Source organism: Pleurodeles waltl, chromosome 7, assembly GCF_031143425.1.
Source record: "Pleurodeles waltl isolate 20211129_DDA chromosome 7, aPleWal1.hap1.20221129, whole genome shotgun sequence".
Lineage (NCBI taxonomy): Eukaryota > Metazoa > Chordata > Amphibia > Caudata > Salamandridae > Pleurodeles > Pleurodeles waltl.
In genome coordinates this window covers 831,614,934-831,632,344 of record NC_090446.1, presented here as the reverse complement: position 1 = coordinate 831,632,344, position 17,411 = coordinate 831,614,934, and positions in this window count along the sequence as shown.

Sequence of the window (17,411 nt, the reverse complement as noted above, 5' to 3'; positions counted from 1 at the left end):
GAGGCGAGAGCGAGGTTGGCGGCGCGGAGTTGCCGGGAGGGGTTGTAGAAGTTGAGTCTGCTGTTCAGGTAGGTTGGTCCGGTGTTGTGAACTGCTTTGTGTGCGTGGGTGAGGAACTTGAAGGTGATCCTTTTGTCGTCAGGGAGCCAGTGGAGGTCTCTTAGGTGGGGGGTGATGTGGCTGTGGCGAGGGAAGTTGAGGATGAGTCGGGCGGAGGCGTTTTGGATGCGTTGGAGGTGTTTGGACAGAATGCCTGCGTAGAGTACGTTGCCGTAGTCGAGCCTGCTGCTGACGAGGGATAGAGTTACTGTTTTTCTTGTTTCGGTTGGGATCCATTTGTAGATTCTGCGAAGCATGCAGAGGGTGTTGAAACAGGAGGAGGAGATGGCGTTGACTTGTTTTGTCATGGAGGGATGAGTCGAGGATGAAGCCGAGGTTTCGTGCGTGGTCAGTTGGTGTCGGAGGGGTGCCTAACAAGGCTGGCCACCACGAGTCGTCCCAGGCGGAGGGGGTGGGCCCAAGGATGAGAACCTCCATTTTGTCCGAGTTCAGATTCAGCCGGCTACTTCTCATCCAGTCGGCGATGGCCTTCAAGCCCTCGTGGAGATTGGTTTTGGCGGCGTGTGGGTCCTTGGTGAGGGAGAGGATGAGTTGGGTGTCGTCGGCGTTGGAGATGATGTTGAGGTTGTGTTGACGGGCCACTTTTGCGAGAGGGGCCATGCAGATGTTGAACAGCGTAGGACTGAGGGATGAGCCCTGGGGTACGCCGCAGATGATGTTGGTGGCTTTGGATTGGAACAGGGGGAGGCGGACTCTCTGGGTTCTTCCAGAGAGGAAGGATGTGGTCCAGTCGAGGGCCTGCTCTTGGATCCCTGCTTCTTGGAGGCGGATTTTCAGAGTGTGGTGGCAGACTGTGTCGAAGGCGGCCGACAGGTCTAGGAGGATGAGGGCTGATGTTTCTCCATTGCCGAGATGGCTTCTGATGTCGTCTGTGGCGACGAGGAAGGCGGTCTCGGTGCTGTGGTTTTGTTTGAAGCCGGACTGTGAGGGGTCGAGGATGTTGTTGTCTTCGAGGTAACGGGTGAGTTGTGTGTTGACGATTTTTTCAATGACCTTTGCAGGGAATGGATCAGGGAGATGGGCCGGACGTTCTTCAGGTCTTTGGGGTCCGCCTTTGTTTTTTTGAGTAGAGCATTGATTTTGGCGTGTTTCCAGCTTTCCGGGAATCTTGCAGTTTCGAAGGAGATGTTGATGACCTTCCGTGCAATGGCTGCGTCTGCTTTGTTGAATATGTGGTGTGCGCAGGGGTCTGATGGTGATCCGGAAGGGATGGAATTCATGGTCTTGCGAGTTTCGTCGTCGTTGATGCTGGTCCAGGAGGTCAGGCGGTTGGTGCGGGTGGAGTTCGTGGAGGGCGGGATAGGCGAGTCAGAGGTGGGAGGGGTGTTGAAGCTGTTGTGGATGTCTGCGATCTTTCGGTGGAAGGCGGTGGCTAGGGCATCGCATAGTTCTTGGGAGGGGGTGATGTCGTTGACGGTGGTGCTGGCGCTGGAGAGCTCCTTCACGATGTTGAAAAGTTCTTTTCAGTCGTGAGCGTTGTTTTCTAGGCAAGTTTTGAAGGAGGATCTTTTTGCTAGCCTGAGGAGTTAGTGATGGTTGCCTGTGGCGTTCTTGAGTGCTGTGTGGTTGATAGGTGTGCGTTCGTAGAGCCATTTTTGCTTGAGTTTACGGCCGTTGCATTTGGAGGCTTGAAGGTCGTTGGTGAACTAGGTGGTTTTTTGGTTGATTTGGTTGTTGGAGGGTTGAGTTGTGCGAGGCGGTTGGTGCAGTTGTTGATCCATAGCTTGAGGTTGTGGGCGGCGATGTCAGGGTCAGTGGGGTCAGTGGGTGGTTTCTGGGCTAGGGTGTTGGTTAACTGATCTTCGGTGACTTTGCCCCAGCGTGGTTGCTCAGTGAGGTGGTGTTTGGTTTGTTTTTTGAAGGTGAAATGGATGCAGTGGTGGTCGGTCCAGTAGAGTTCGGTGGTGTGATTGAAGGTGACGTGGTCGCTTGTGGAGAAGATTGGGTCTAGGGTGTGACCGGCTGTGTGGGTGGGTGCGTTGACGAGCTTTCGGAAGGCTGGCGAGGTTGTTGATCAGGGTGGTGGAGTTGATATTGTTATTGTTTTTGAGGTGAAAGTTCAGGTCCCCGAGGAGGATGTACTCCGTGGAGGCGAGTGTGTGGGTGCTGGCAAGGTCGACGATGGCGTTGCTGAACAGTTCCCTGGGTCCCGGAGGTCTGTAGATGAGTGTTCCTCTGAGGGTGGTGTTGGGGTCGGTGTGGATTTGAAAGTGCAGGAGTTCGGTGGAGCTGAGGGAGTCGTCCAGGTGGGTCTTGACTTCACGGGTGGCCTTGTGGACGATGGCTATGCCTCCTCCGGTTCTGTTGGTGCGGTCTCTGCGGGAGATCTTGTACCCATCCAGGATGGCTATGGCTGAGGAGTCGCTCCACCAGGTTACGGTTAGGAAGGCTACGTCCGGGGTGGTGGAGTCGAGCAGGTCCCAGAGCTCGATGGCGTGCTTGCGTGCGGAGTGAGTGTTGAGGAGTATGCAGCGGAGGTAGTTGGTCTTGGTCCTCGGAGGTTTGTGGGCTCTGATGCAAGGGAAGCTGTTGCATCAGTTGTGGCAGGAGGAAGGCCCGTGTGTGTTCTTCGGAGTGGCCTGGAAGCAGGTGGTGTCTCCGCCAGTATTGAGTGCGAGGAGGGTGTCGGCGTCGTAGCGGAGGCTGGAGATGTGGCTGTTGCGGGGTCCATGGGTTTTGGCGCTGGGCGCAGTCCAGGCACGGACGGGCGCAGATGGACTTGCCTCTGACGTGCAGCACAGCGACCGCCATTAAGAAGGGAGGGGGAGGGAGGAGCAGCTGGGAGGCAGGAGGTGCGGGCGAATGGGGATGCAGGGGGGTGGGGGGGAGCGGGAAAAAGGAGCGGTAGAGAGCGGGTAAAAAAGGCGCAAAATTTGAAAAAGTGAAAGAGGGCAAAAAGGCCCGAAAGTTAGAAAAAGGTTGAAAGTGGCAAAGAGTAAAAAGCTGAGAAAGGCATAAAAATGCAGAAAGAGCAGAGAAAGACCGACAGAAAAAGAGGAGAAAAACCAGAGAAAACACTCTAGCGGATTGGGTCCAGAAGGGCCTTGATCCCTAGAAGCAGGGAGGGCAGGGAGGGGGAGACACGGGCACGGCTTGGTGGTGCTGTGCGCATGGGGAGTGTATTACCTGGCCAAAACAGGTCAGGAGACACTCACCGTAGCACGCAACGACCGCCATTAAGAAGCGAGGGATGAAAAGCTGGGAGGTGGGAGGTGCGGGCAAATGGGGGCATGGGGGGCAGGGGGAGCGGGAAAAAAGAGCGAGAGAGAGCGGGAAAAAAAGGCGCAAAAATTGAAAAAGTGAAAGAGGGCAAAAAGGCCCAAAAGTTAGAAAAAGGTTGAAAGAGGCAAAGAGAAAAAAGCTCAGAAAGGCAGAAAAAGGCAGAAAAAGCAAAGAAAGACTGACAGAAAAAGATGATAAAAACCAGAGAAAACACTCTAGCGGATCGGGTCCAGAAGGGCCTTGATCCCTAGAAGCAGCGAGGGCAGAGAGGGGGAGACACGGGAACGGCTTGGTGGCGCTGTGCGCGCGGGGAGTGTATTAGCTGGCCAAAACAGGTCACGTGACACTCACTTTAGCACGCAGCGACCGCCATTAAGAAGGGAGGGGGAGCAGCTGGGAGGTGGGAGGCGGGAGGTGCAGGCGAATGGGGATGCAGGGGTGGGGGGAGCAGGAAAAAGGAGCGGGAGAGAGCGGGAAAAAAAGGCACAAAAATTGAAAAAGTGAAAGAGGGCAAAAAGGCCCAAAAGTTAGAAATAGTTAGAAAAAGGTTGAAAGAGGCAAAGAGTAAAAAGCAAAAGAAAGGCAGAAAAAGGCAGAAAAAGCAGAGAAAGACCGATAGAAAAAGAGGAGAAAAACCAGAGAAAACACTCTAGCGGATCGTATCCAGGAGGGCTTTGATCGCTAGAAGCAGCAAGGGCGGGGAGGGGAAGACACGGGCATGGCTTGGTGGTGCTGTGCGCACAGGGAGTGTATTACCTGGCCATGACAGGTCAGGAGACACTTACCTTAGCGCGCAATGACCGCCATTAAGAAGGGAGGGGGAGGGTGGAGCAGCTGGGAGGCGGGAGGTGCGGGCGAATGGGGATGTGGGGGAGGCGGGGGGAGCGGGAAAAATGAGTGGGAGAGAGCGGGAAAAAAAGGCGCAAAAATTGAAAAAGTGAAAGAGGGCAAAAAGGCCCGAAAGTTAGAAAAAGTTAGAAAAAGGTTGAAAGAGGCAAAGAGTAAAAACCTGAGAAAGGCAGAAAAAGGCAGAAAAAGCAGAGAAAGACCGACAGAAAAAGAGGAGAAAAACCAAAGAACACACTCTAGCGGATCGGGTCCAGGAGGGCCTTGATCCCTAGAAGCAGCGAGGGTGGGGAGGGGGAGACACGGGCACGGCTTGGTGGTGCTGTGCGCATGGGGAGTGTATTACCTGGCCAAAACAGGTCAGGAGACACTCACCTTAGCACACAACGACCGCCATTAAGAAGGGAGGGGGGAGCAGCTGGGAGGCGGGAGGTGCGGGCAAATGGCAGTGCGGGGGCAGGGGGAGCGGGAAAAAGGAGCGACAGAGAGCAGGAAAAAAAGGTGCAAAAATTGAAAAAGTGAAAAAGGGCAAAAAGGCCCGAAAGTGAGAAAAAGTTAGAAAAAGGTTGAAAGAGGCAAAGAGTAAAAAGCAGAGAATGGCAGAAAAAGCAGAAAAAGACCGACAGAAAAAGAGGAGAAAAACCAGAGAAAACACTCTAGCGGATCGGGTCCAGGAGGGCCTTGATCCCTAGAAGCAGCGAGGGCGGGGAGGGGGAAACACAGGCACGCTTGGTGGTGCTGTGCGCGCGGGGAGTGTATTAGCTGGCCAAAACAGGTCAGGAGACACTCCACTTAGCAAGCAGAGACCGCTATTAAGAAGGGAGGGGGGAGCAGCTGGGAGGCGGGAGGTGCGGGCAAATGGGGATCTGGAGGGGCGGGGGAGCAGGAAAAAGGAGCGGGAGAGAGCAGGAAAAAAAAGCACAAAAATTGAAAAAGTGAAAGAGGGCAAAAAGGCCCGAAAGTTAGAAAAAGTTAGAAAAAGGTTGAAAGAGGCAAAGAATAAAAATCCAAGAAAGGCAGAAAGAGGCAGCAAAAGCAGAGAAAGACCAACAGAAAAAGAGGAGAAAAAACAGAGAAAACACTCTAGCGGATCGGGTCCAGGAGGGCCTTGATCCCTAGAAGCAGCAAGGGCGGGGAGGGGGAGACACGGGCATGGCTTGGAGGTGGTGTGCGCGCGGGGAGTGTATTAGCTGGCCAAAACATGTCAGGAGACACTCCACTTAGCAAGCAGAGACCGCCATTAAGAAGGGAGGGGGGAGCAGCTGGGAGGCGGGAGGTGCGGGCAAATGGGGATCTGGAGGGGCGGGGAGCAGGAAAAAGGAGCGGGAGAGAGCAGGAAAAAAAGGCACAAAAATTGAAAAAGTGAAAGAGGGCAAAAAGGCCCGAAAGTTAGAAAAAGTTAGAAAAAGGTTGAAAGAGGCAAAGAATAAAAATCCAAGAAAGGCAGAAAGAGGCAGCAAAAGCAGAGAAAGACCAACAGAAAAAGAGGAGAAAAAACAGAGAAAACACTCTAGCGGATCGGGTCCAGGAGGGCCTTGATCCCTAGAAGCAGCAAGGGCGGGGAGGGGGAGACACGGGCATGGCTTGGTGGTGCAGTGCGAGCGGGTAGTGTATTACCTGGCCAAAACAGGTCAGGAGACACTTACCGTAGCGCGCAGCGACCGCCATTAAGAAGGGAGGGGGGAGCAGCTGGGAGACAGGAGGTGCAGGGGAATGGGGATGCGGTGGCGGGGGGAGCGGGAAAAAGAAGTGGGAGAGAGCGGGAAAAAAAGGCACAAAAATTGAGAAAGTGAAAGAGGGCAAAAAGGCCAGAAAGTTAGAAAAAGTTAGAAAAAGGTTGAAAGAGGCAAAGAGTAAAAAGCCGAGAAAGGCAGAAAAAGGCAGAAAAAGCAGAGAAAGACCGACAGAAAAAGAGGAGAAAACCCAAAGAACACACTCTAGCGGATCGGGTCCGGGAGGGCCTTGATCCCTAGAAGCAGCGAGGGTGGGGAGGGGGAGACACGGGCACGGCTTGGGGGTGCTGTGCCCGCGGGCAGTGTATTACCTGGCTAAAACACATACTGACAACAACACGGAGCGGCAAATCACAACCAATCAACGCCATCACATACTCATACAACATACTATATGTCACATCATGCCCACACAACACACAACACATATGACATAGCCATCACCACAAACACGGACGCACACAGAAAAACCACATAATGGCCCACAACACCACCACAACCCATCGCGCTATGAACAATATACAACAAAGTGACACACATGCATGTAACTACACAATCATATCTAACACACAATACACACCCATCACAGAGAAACTTATGGCAGGGGCTTGCACACACATGCAGGCCATGCACAACAGCATGCACAACCAACACACACACAAACTAAGGACCACAAATACAAGTCTGGCATGGAGAAAGATAGGTAGGACAAGTAGTGTATGATGGATGCCACCATCATTCTCTTCCCAAAACCCCATTCACCTTGAGGACTTGCGAGAGGGCAATGTACTCTTCATCATGGTTATGTTAATCCTCACCGGGATTTGGGAATTGTCAATGCCTCATGGAAATGCCTGGAATTCAGGAGAGTGACTCTCATAGAACAGTATGTTTTCTTAAAAACATTTTCTTGAAGCCCAGGTCAATCATCTTTTTATTTGTTGTCAAACTATAGACACTACAAGGTCTGCATGGGTCACGTCCCACCACTTTGTGAACGTTGCACATTGAGGATGACGTTGCTGCTTCTTGTGCTGGATGTCAGGGACTTGTACACACTAAGGGACCAGACAAACTGGTACTGCATTTATGTGAGAAGAGAGGCTTTTCTAATCTAAGATTGCCTAAGTTCAGAGTTCTCTTATTCTTGTTGATGATCTTCTTTATGTGATTTGAGGCTATGTTAAATGTGGGGACACAGGTCATCCTCTCCTCTTCCTTATTCCTCAGAATCTTTTCTAAAAGAGCATCCCTACTTTGGTTCCATGCTCTTTTCCTTGACCTCTGTGTGATATTCTCTGGATAGTTTTTCACTTTAAATGTATTTGTTTTTGGAAGTCTTCTGTTCTACTGCTGTTTCCGCAAAGATGTAGAAACTGTTCATATGGTAGTTTTCCTTCAGGGGATTCAGAAGGAAACATTCTAACATTAGCAGGTTGTCATTGTCTGTTGGTTTGAAATAAGGTTCTATATGTAACATTCCAAGTTTCACTGTGATTCTTACACCAAGGAATACCATTTCATTGTTGCCAGTCGTGTGTGAATTTCAAATTGGGGTCCAGGGAGTTCAACCATGGAAAAAACTATGAATCCTGATCATCTTTCCACACATTCAAAGTATATTCTACGTATCTCTCCTGTAGTTTTATTTGGTTTACCAAAGGGTTACTGGTATTGAGTATTCTCTCCTGTTCTAAATGGTGTAGAATGTATTAGTATGGTGAATGGGAGTTTCACAGTTGAATGCACACAAATGGGATACTACTAGGATCCTTGTGAGGTCCTGACAAAAGCCAGCTAGCGCTCTGAGCATTGGTGTGATGGCTGAAACATGTTGACCCAGAGTTATAGAGGATACTAATTTCCTTAATGCATCCACATTTGCTTTTAACTCTGTCAGGGTGCCCTTGGAAAATAAAGTTAACCCTCAGAACAGACTATTTTAAATCAAGGATCCTATCTAATAGCATGCCACTCAAAATTCCAGTGGGTTTGAATCCTTTTAAGAGCATAGGGTGATCACACCTCTAGAGAACAGCAGAACACATGTTGTTACTTGCTGATGCTTTGTTTTCTGTTGCATTCAGCACTATTTTCTTAGCACAAATGCACCATTGGTTCTGTGTTAGACACAAAGGTACATTTTGCTCTAAGAAAATAGAGCTAAATGATGGGTTACACTCCTTAACTAATTCTGCTGAGTTATCCCTATCCCAGAGACTTCCTAAACCCTTTGACTTAACACTAAACAGATGGAAGAACCAGTTCTGACTATGGCAGTGGCAAGAAGAACCAATCAAAGTAGGGGTGTGACAAAGCACCTATCTGAAGCCCCTCCAGAGGGTAGAAGGGTACACCCATATTTTATTAAGGTCTTCTAGTAATCTCCACAGTGAGGTATAAAAGAACTGAGGTGGACATTGGATAAGAAACCTGGACTCTTCACTATCTATGACCCAGCAAGTCAAAGCCATCTCCTCCTCCTGCTTCAACACCCTCTGCGTGCTTTGGAAGATCTACAAATGGATCCCCACTAAAACCAGAAGCCCTCGTAAGCAGCAAACTGGACTACGGAATGCACTCTACGCAGGAACCATGGCCAAACTCCAGAAAAGACTGCAACACATCCAGAATGCCTCTGCATGCCTCATCCTGGACATCCCCCACCACTGCCACATCACAGCCCACCTGAGAGACCTATATTGGCTCCCTGTCAACTAAAGAATCACGTTCATACTCCTCACCTACGCTCACAAGGCACTGCATAACACAGGACCAGAATACCTCAAAAGACAGCTCTTCTTCTACACCCCGACCCGACAGCTTTGCTCCGCCGACCTTGCCCTCACCACCGCCCGACGCATCCGCAGAAGAACAACCGGTGGCAGATCATTCTCACACCTCGACGCCAAGACATGGAACACTCTTCCCACCCACCTGCCTCAGACCAAGAACCTACTTATCTTCAGGAGACATCTCAAGACATGGCTGTTTGAGCAGTAGCAGCCCGCCCTCATCACCTTGAGACTCTCACGGGTGAGTAGTGCGATTTACAAATTCCATAAATGATTGATTGATTGAAAAACTGACCAGGATTTTTCAAAGAAAATTCTCTCATCACTAGTTAGTTCACAGGGTAGGACTTGGACCGTACTACCGCCTTATTAGATCATTCTTGACATGGAAGACATTTGCCTGAAGATTAAGGTCCTCCTGACTCCCACTGAAAGTAGGGGGCTTAAAGACCCCTGCTGCATGATGGCTCTTATGCACTGAAACTGCTCTTCTAGTGTCAATTGGTTGACTCCTGTTTACCTGATCCAGGGACTAAGAATCTTTAGGTCTAGAAGAGGTTCCAGCTAACCACAGAATACTTGACCTGCAGGAGCCTTGGCTGCAGAGAGGCCTTGTACATGAAAGCTAGCCCTGGGAACCTAGTGGTTTTTAGACTGACCAGAAAAAGCGTGCACAGCAGTGAGAGAAAGTGCACATTTATCACCTTTTCTACTTCTGGAGGACTGAGAAAAGGTACTGAGGCTTTCCCTGAGGGATTGCACCCAAGTTGGACAAGAAGCCAGGTTTGTCCTCTGATGGGTTCAGCTAGCCTTTACAGCAAAGGTTTTTGGCCTTGTAGAGCCCTGTAGCTGTGCAGTTTCCAGCAATCCTATACTGGAGGATTTTGAGAAGCAGAAGTAAGTCAATGTCTGAATGAAAACTTGGCAGTTGCATGGTTTGCAAATCTATTCACCAGGTGAAGTAACCTTGGTCTATAGTAAATCCAATCTCATCACTTGCAGAGATCTTGACACCAAAACCAATGGCTTCAGTTGGAACTTAGCAATGATATATCCAAATGAGTGAGACCCTCTCGGCCCTTAGTCATGAACCTTGCACCGCTGAAGGCTTATGACTTCCATTTAAGATACATAGGGGCATATTAATTGATGTGTTGCATGGCCCTTGTACCACGCAAGAGGGGTGTAGGGGCGACACAACATTAAAGTACAATTTATCAAGCCATTCAAGGCCACTCCTAGGGAAAGAGTTGTGGAACTCTTTCTTAAAGTTACCTAAAGTTAGCACTGTAGCAGCCTCTCCTAATTGGTCAGACTTTGGAAGGCTGGCCATGCTGTTCTGAGGAGTTGTGAAGTGGCCTGACCTGAGATTATGAAACCATCTGGTGGGTGGAGAATGGCAGCACCAAATGCCAGATCAGAAAGGGTGCTGAGTAGCCAAACTAGTCTTCAAAGTGGAGAAAGACAGTTGGGACAGAAACCAGGCCACCCATTATTTCATGTGACCACAACCAGGTGGAATACCTCTATTTAGATTAGGTGAAATGTTGGAAGGGAAATGCAAGGAAAAGCTGTGGGTGGGAGGGCTTAGCCCGTCCTTACCCTCCATGAGAGATTTTCTCGATTTTTGATTTTAAAGAAAGTGCCCATCAGAGGGGGTGGCACCTTGCACCCCATTGGTCATTGGTGCCTCCCCTGCCTGCCAGTCCAGAAACCTAGATAAAAGTGGAAGAGCTGACCAGCAACTCAGATACCTGCTGGAAGAAATCAGAAGGACTGCCCTGCTGAACCTCCGATCTGCACCACAAAGGACTGCACTCTGGAGGACTGCACATGCTGCACATTCTTGGCTTCACCACAAAGATGACTTTACTTTGCTTCAAAGATCCAGGACTGGACTGCATGTAAGGAACAGTTGCAAAGGAGTTAACAAGAGTTCCCTGAATAAACTCCTGCAAGAAGAGTCCAGATTACCAGCGTCCAGTGGACTTTAAGGATGTGACCAGGTGCATTGTGGGAAATGTATTTCCAATTCTTTCAGAAGTAACTCAGAGCTTCTGGAACCTTGCTGGTGTTGTGGACCCCTCAAAACCCCTCAAAGACCTTCTGGAGACATTTGAAGATTTTTCTTTAAAATAAGGTTATTGCACCTTTGACGAAAGGCAAGCCGACAATATTGAACCGCAACTTGGCCTGAATTTCAAGCTCTTCCACTGAAAGCTCTAGAGCTCTGCCTGTCGACCATGAGAATCAAGACCTCCAGGATTTTACTGAGGCCTCGTGCTGAACCAAGCAGCCACTGACGACTTGCAACCTAATCTACAGAGAAGCTTCGATCAACGTCTAGGAACAATGAACCAAAAAAACAACTAGGGACCTGATATACAGTGTGGCGGAGGGGGGTTACTCTGTCACAAATGTTACGGTGTTACGATCCCATTATAGGTAAAGGAGATCATAATACAGTGGTTGGAACATTTGTGATGGAGTATCCCTTCCACCAAACTCTAAATCAGGCCCCAACTGTGAAGGTAAAATTTTTACTAAGGCCTACGGCTCAGAATATCTGACTTGGGTTTCTTTCATGGTCAACCCCAAATTTTGACTTTGACCCTGTGAAGGGCGACCAGATAGACATGGTTAGAGTTTTTCACTTTCAGGCACTAGAAAGTAAATGTTTGTATTTATATTTAAAAAGTCATATGTGGAACATAATCTCGCTCCACCTCATTTGGGCAGAGGAAAGTGCTTTGCACAATGGTAAGTTATTTTTCAAGGTGTCCTTATCTGTGACACAGGTCACAAAGAAATACAATTAAGGTTGAACTCAAGAAAAAATGGCTTAAGAATAATCAGTCCCATCTTAGAGGAGAACCAGAAGTGGTTTTGTCGTGAATGGTATAAAAAAGACATGTTAGCCATGTGGCTCCAAGAAGCAGCTAGTACAGGAGGAAGACCTTCTACTGTGACATAAACAACACCAACAGAGGAATTTAGGGAATCAACAATAACATCCAAAAGACTGACAAAAGATACTGAGATTGACAAGTCAGCAGAAGGTCCAAGAGATGCAAGCAAGTGGCACCCCCTTACCTTTTTGTTAAAGTATCATCGATTAATACATCAGGACCATAGGTATTCTAATATGCTTAAATTATAGTCCAGCCCAGCATGATATATATCTAATTGATAACTGAGTATGTTTAATGTTACCGTTGTACTTTTATAGTAATCACTGTGTTGATTTGAATTATTAATTGATGACATTGTGTATATTTTTTTATTTTGTCTGTGGAATGAATTTTGTTTTATATATTTTATTTGCTTTTTAGTATTCATTTAAATTAAGTACTTTGGTACGTACTTTAAAATTCTGTAACTTGCTTGCAATTAAATGAATGTTATTATATGTAATTTAATTTTTTTCATAAATTTACATTTAATATATATATTTCTTTTCAAATTTTTGTAAATGGTATGTTGTTTATTTTTTATCTATTTTAGTTTATTCATTTTTCTATTAGTTATCAAAATATTTTAGTAAAGAATTAGACATTAGTATCTTATATGTAATCTTTTCAAATTTCCAACACTTTCCCTACTGTTGCTTAGACTGGAGTTGGAATATATGATCTAACCCTTATGAAGTGCAACACTCTCTTTACTGTTGCGTAGACAGGGGTGAAAAAATGTAAATTGAACCGCTTTGAAGTCAAAAGCTTTCCCGACTGTTGCTTAAACTGTAATGTGAATAGTAAATTTAACCCTCTGAAGTCCAACACTTTTCTTTCTGTTGATTAGGGTGCATTGTTAATATGTTCAATAGTGTTGTTTTTTAAATTTGTTTTAAATAACTTGGTTTTAGAAATCTGTATATTATTTTTAGAAAAATGTTTTATATTTACTATATTATTTTAATTATTAATTTGTATACATCTACAGATTTTGGGGGGATTTTAGATTTTTTGTTCCTGGTCCTATTTTTGAAAATGGGTAAAATAATTTAAATATTATTAATATATGATAAAAACATTTATATTTCTAAATTTAGTGTGCAGTATAAATACATAAAACTAATTTGAATGTTTATTTTAATTAGGTAAAATATTTGTGTTGCAAATGTTTGCTATTTTTTAACCAAAATATTTAACTATCATATTTATATGTATATACACATAATTTTAAATACAAATTATAACGATTATATAAACATGTTAGCATTTTTAAATATTAAACTACTATAAATATTTTACTTTAAAATGTATATGTGTTAGTGTTAGAAATGGGGTTTATGGTTGGCTAAGGTATGCACCTAAGCCAGGCAGAACCCACCCACTCTAGTCAGGGTATGGGAGTTACATGTCCAAGATAACCCCTGCTCATTCTCTTTGTAGCTTGGTATGAGCAGTCAGGCCTAACCTAGAGGCAATGTGTAAGGTTTTGTACAACACACACAACACACGTGACGCAATATCTACACCACAAAGTACACACAACACTGAGCTATGTAAAAATATACTGTATTGCCAATGCATAATTAGACCAAACATTACATGTAAGTAAAACCCTGCTACCTTAGCAGCTGTCAGAACATTACACCAATTACTAATACTCTGCAAGAAGGAACATTAGAGAACATATGGCAAGTCACAAAATCATATTAGCATGTCATGCTCATAAAAGGAACATTAGCAACCACGTATGACATCATAAAACTAGGCAGGTCACCATATAAATCAGTCATGTCCATAGTAGGAACATATGAATATGGTATGTCCTTTTAAGAGGTAGCTGTTTGTAGGTGAAAGGCACTTCTAGTGCCATGAAAAACCAAATGGGCCCCCTGGCACTCTGTGCGCTCAACGGGGGCCACATGTTGATCCTGGGGGGAAAGTATTTCACCCCCTTTGGGTTTGAAGGTCGTGCTTCTCCTAGGACCCACAATCCCTTAGGTTCCCCCTATGGGCCACTTCGGTCTCTTCCAGGAAAGGGTGGGGGGAACAACCAGAACGAAAATCCCACCACTGGGGAACGAGAGAGAGAGACAGAGACCTGACAGTGCGATGATTGAGAAGGGGGCCTTAGTGGCAGGGATCCTCCATTGAGGCCTCCTTCACTGTTCACACCCCTGGCGACTGGCATCTGGGGGAGCAGGGGCCTCCAGTGATGCAGTGCAAGAGCCCTCCCTCAGCTATCTCCCAGGCAGCAGCGGTGAAAACAGCACCAAAGTGGGTGCCCTCCTGTGCCCCGGGGACGCTCCTAGGAGCGTGCTTCGTTCCACAGTCACGGTAGGAGCGCGCTCGTTCCTTTCCTTTCTTTTACTGGTGCCACAGGAGCACCAGAGACAGAGCAACTTCGGCATGCTTGAGAAAACGAAGTTGGGTCACAGCGATGAGATCGGAAAAAAGCTTACAAGCGCTGGGGCACAGGCTGCGGCGGTGAATCTCCTTCACAGCGACTGTGCTAAGAAGCGCAGTGTGGCACAGGAAAAGCGCTCTTCAGATGATGTATAGCAGACAAGAAGCATTCCTCGTGCATTGGTTAGTTACAGGGGTCAGGGACCATGGCACCTTACCCCTGGAGACAGAAGAGGGCGGGGAGAACCACAGGGCTAGCAAGCCCCAACAACAGGCCAGCACAAGGGATGCAGATGGTGGCAGTTCCTCCTAGTGACCTAGCAGGTCACAGGTCAGCACAGCAGGAGCAGTCCAAGGTAGGTCCTGGGGAGTCCATTCAATAGCATTCTGTGTCCTGAAGATGTTCCTGTCCAAATTGTGGGGAAAAATCCCCTGTACTTATACTCAGTTTACAGTGTGTTTCACAAAGAGAGGGGGGAGGAGGTTCCAACCAGTTACAACTGGTTCTGGGAGTGCCCCAGCACAGGCTCCAAACATCAGTTGGGGGTAAACAAACCTATTTTGTGAGGCCAAGGCACAGCCTTTCCAAATGCAGGTGTGCCACACCTCCCCCTTCTCTCAGCCCAGGAAGTCTATTCAGTATGCAGATGTGCCTCTGGGACACCTCCACCCTCCTTGTGTACAGGCTGTCTGAAAAGTATGCACAAAGCCCAACTGTCACTCTGCTCAGACGTGGATTGGAGTCAAGCTGCAAAACACCAGAGTCATAAGCACAAAGAAATGCTCAATTTCTAGAAGTTGCATTCCTGTAATGAAAATAAAAAATACACCTACCACAGTAAACAGCATTTCTCACTACCATTACAACCATGCCAAACATGCCTACGCTACTCCTCATAAATCAGACAATATCCCCTACACTTGAGGCAGGGCATTTCCAGTGCAATCCTATGAGAAGGCAGCACTCACAGTAGTGAGAAACCAAATAGGGTGTTTGTCACTATCAGAACAGGTCACGCTACTAGGCACATGTCCTGCCTTCTAGATACATGGCACCCTGCCAATAGGGATAGCTAGGGCCTACCTTGGGGTGACTTACATGTAGCAAAAGGGGAGTACGGGGTTTGGCAAGTCAATTTTGATGCCAGGTACCTGTGGCAGAAAACTGCGTGCACAGGCCCTGTGCTAGCAGGCCTGAGACAGGTTTGAAAGGCTACTCTAGTGGGTGGTGCAAGCAGTGCTGCAGGCCCACTAGTAGCATTTACAGAGCCTGGGTATAGAGATACCACTTTACAAGGGACTTATAGATAAATTAAATATGCCAATTTGGTATAAGCAAATCATACCAAGTTTACAAGGGAGAACACATGCACTTTAGCACTGATTAGCAGTGGTAAAGTGCCCAGAGTCATAACGTCAACCAAAAAGGGCCAGAAAAATAAGGAGGAAAAGGCAAACATTTGGGGAATAACCCTGTAAAATGGCCAGGTCCAACAATTAGGAAATCAATATTTACTTGTTGATGGTGGATATTCTTGTGAACTATGTTTTTGACACAATATTTTTGTAATTTCTATTATAAGTATACGGCCACATTAGTTTTTACCAATATTTTTTTCATGATATTTGTACTACTCAATACTAATGTCTACAGTAGTGTGTCACCTCAACCCCCTTGGGAGGGCCCGAGTAAGTAGATAAAAACACAAGGGTAAATAATTTTCTTGGCAATGTTATTGTCCTTAATTTACAGAAGAAAGTCCAAGGAATAAAAGAGCACAATTCAGGAATAAAAACAGTAGCAAGTGGGCGATGAATGACATAAACAAAAAAATGAAACAAATGTATATGACTTGCAACTTTTTTCCTGTTAATGCCTCCTATTGATTTAATTCATATAGGAGCTGACATTACAGGAAAAAAAGAAAATGTAATCTTGGATTTGGAACTTTGGACAGAATACTTTGATCACACTTCCATATTGGAAGGGGTAATTCATAAGTCTTCACTGCGTATCTTTCCACTCGCTCCAGCAACTGGTTTAGAATGTGGAGAAGATATTTGACATTTTTTGCAAACTGCAGAACTGCCCTTTGCTGACTGATAGCCTTCCAGTGTGACACATTTTAGCAGTTGGTGAACATTCCTCAGTTTGATCGCATCTTAGGAAAATCAGCACAGTCCATACTGTGCAGAGCCCCATGCACGCTCTGAGCACAGTGTCCAGCTTTATACTGCCTGTCTGTGAGGTAAAACACTGTCTTTCTCTGACATGGCAACCTCTGGTACATAATGGCATAGATGTTACCCAAAGTGATTGCGTGACCTGTAACAGATGACAACATGAAGATCACAAAGCTTATGTTCCAAGACATGACAAGACATGACATGACCATACATAACATGCACAAATACAAAATTAAATAACTGTAAAAGGACATAAGCTATGTTACTGATCATGAACCTCCAGATGTTCAGGGAAGTGTGGTGAAGCATTTGCCAAATCGTTTACTGTAGAGGATTAACTGGGACAGCCTAATGGCCCAATCCAAGATGACTCCCTATGTATTCCGAAGTCCATGACTCTCTTGATGAGATACTTAACAGTGTTGAATGCTATAAAATATACCCTCTACTAAGGTGCCTGAAATACCACATTTGAGTAACCAAGGGAATATATTACCCAAGTGCTAATGCTATGCTAACCTCAACACTGTGCCTAGAAGTAGCACATATTCAGTTTCCAAGATAGCAGCATTTAGACAGTGTTGAACCTCAGCCTGGAAACCCTACCGAACCAGAACATTTTAGAAAAGTACAGATAGAGGAGGTTAAGCATCATGTGGCTTGTGTGGATCTCTGTGTGCTTTTGTACTCAGAATGTCATTAAAATGTCAATCATAGGCAAAATAAATTCAAATTTCTTCTTACTTTCCAAAGAGGATGGCAGAGAATTCCTTGCACCTATTGTTTTGGGCACTTTTAATGCTTGCTAGGAGCAGGCGTTAAAATGAGACTTTCATTGTTTACAAAGGGCCTCTGGGTGCTTTGTAGGATTAGTGTCAGAATTGCAATGGACTAGCATCAAAAATTCTGACTCTAGTCCCCTAACTACCGTCATAGTGTGCTGTATTTTAAATACAGCGCACACATGGTGGTGTTAGAGGGGTGCTAAGGAGACACAGAAAAGTGGCACTGCACAGTTTGGTCAGGAAATGGTTGAGCCATTTTGTGGACCGCCCCTAACGGGAAAAGTCCCCTTTGCAAACATTATGCTTAGCACAGGCATAATGTAGCACAAAGGGTTACAAATAGGCCCAATGCCTGCATTGCACCAG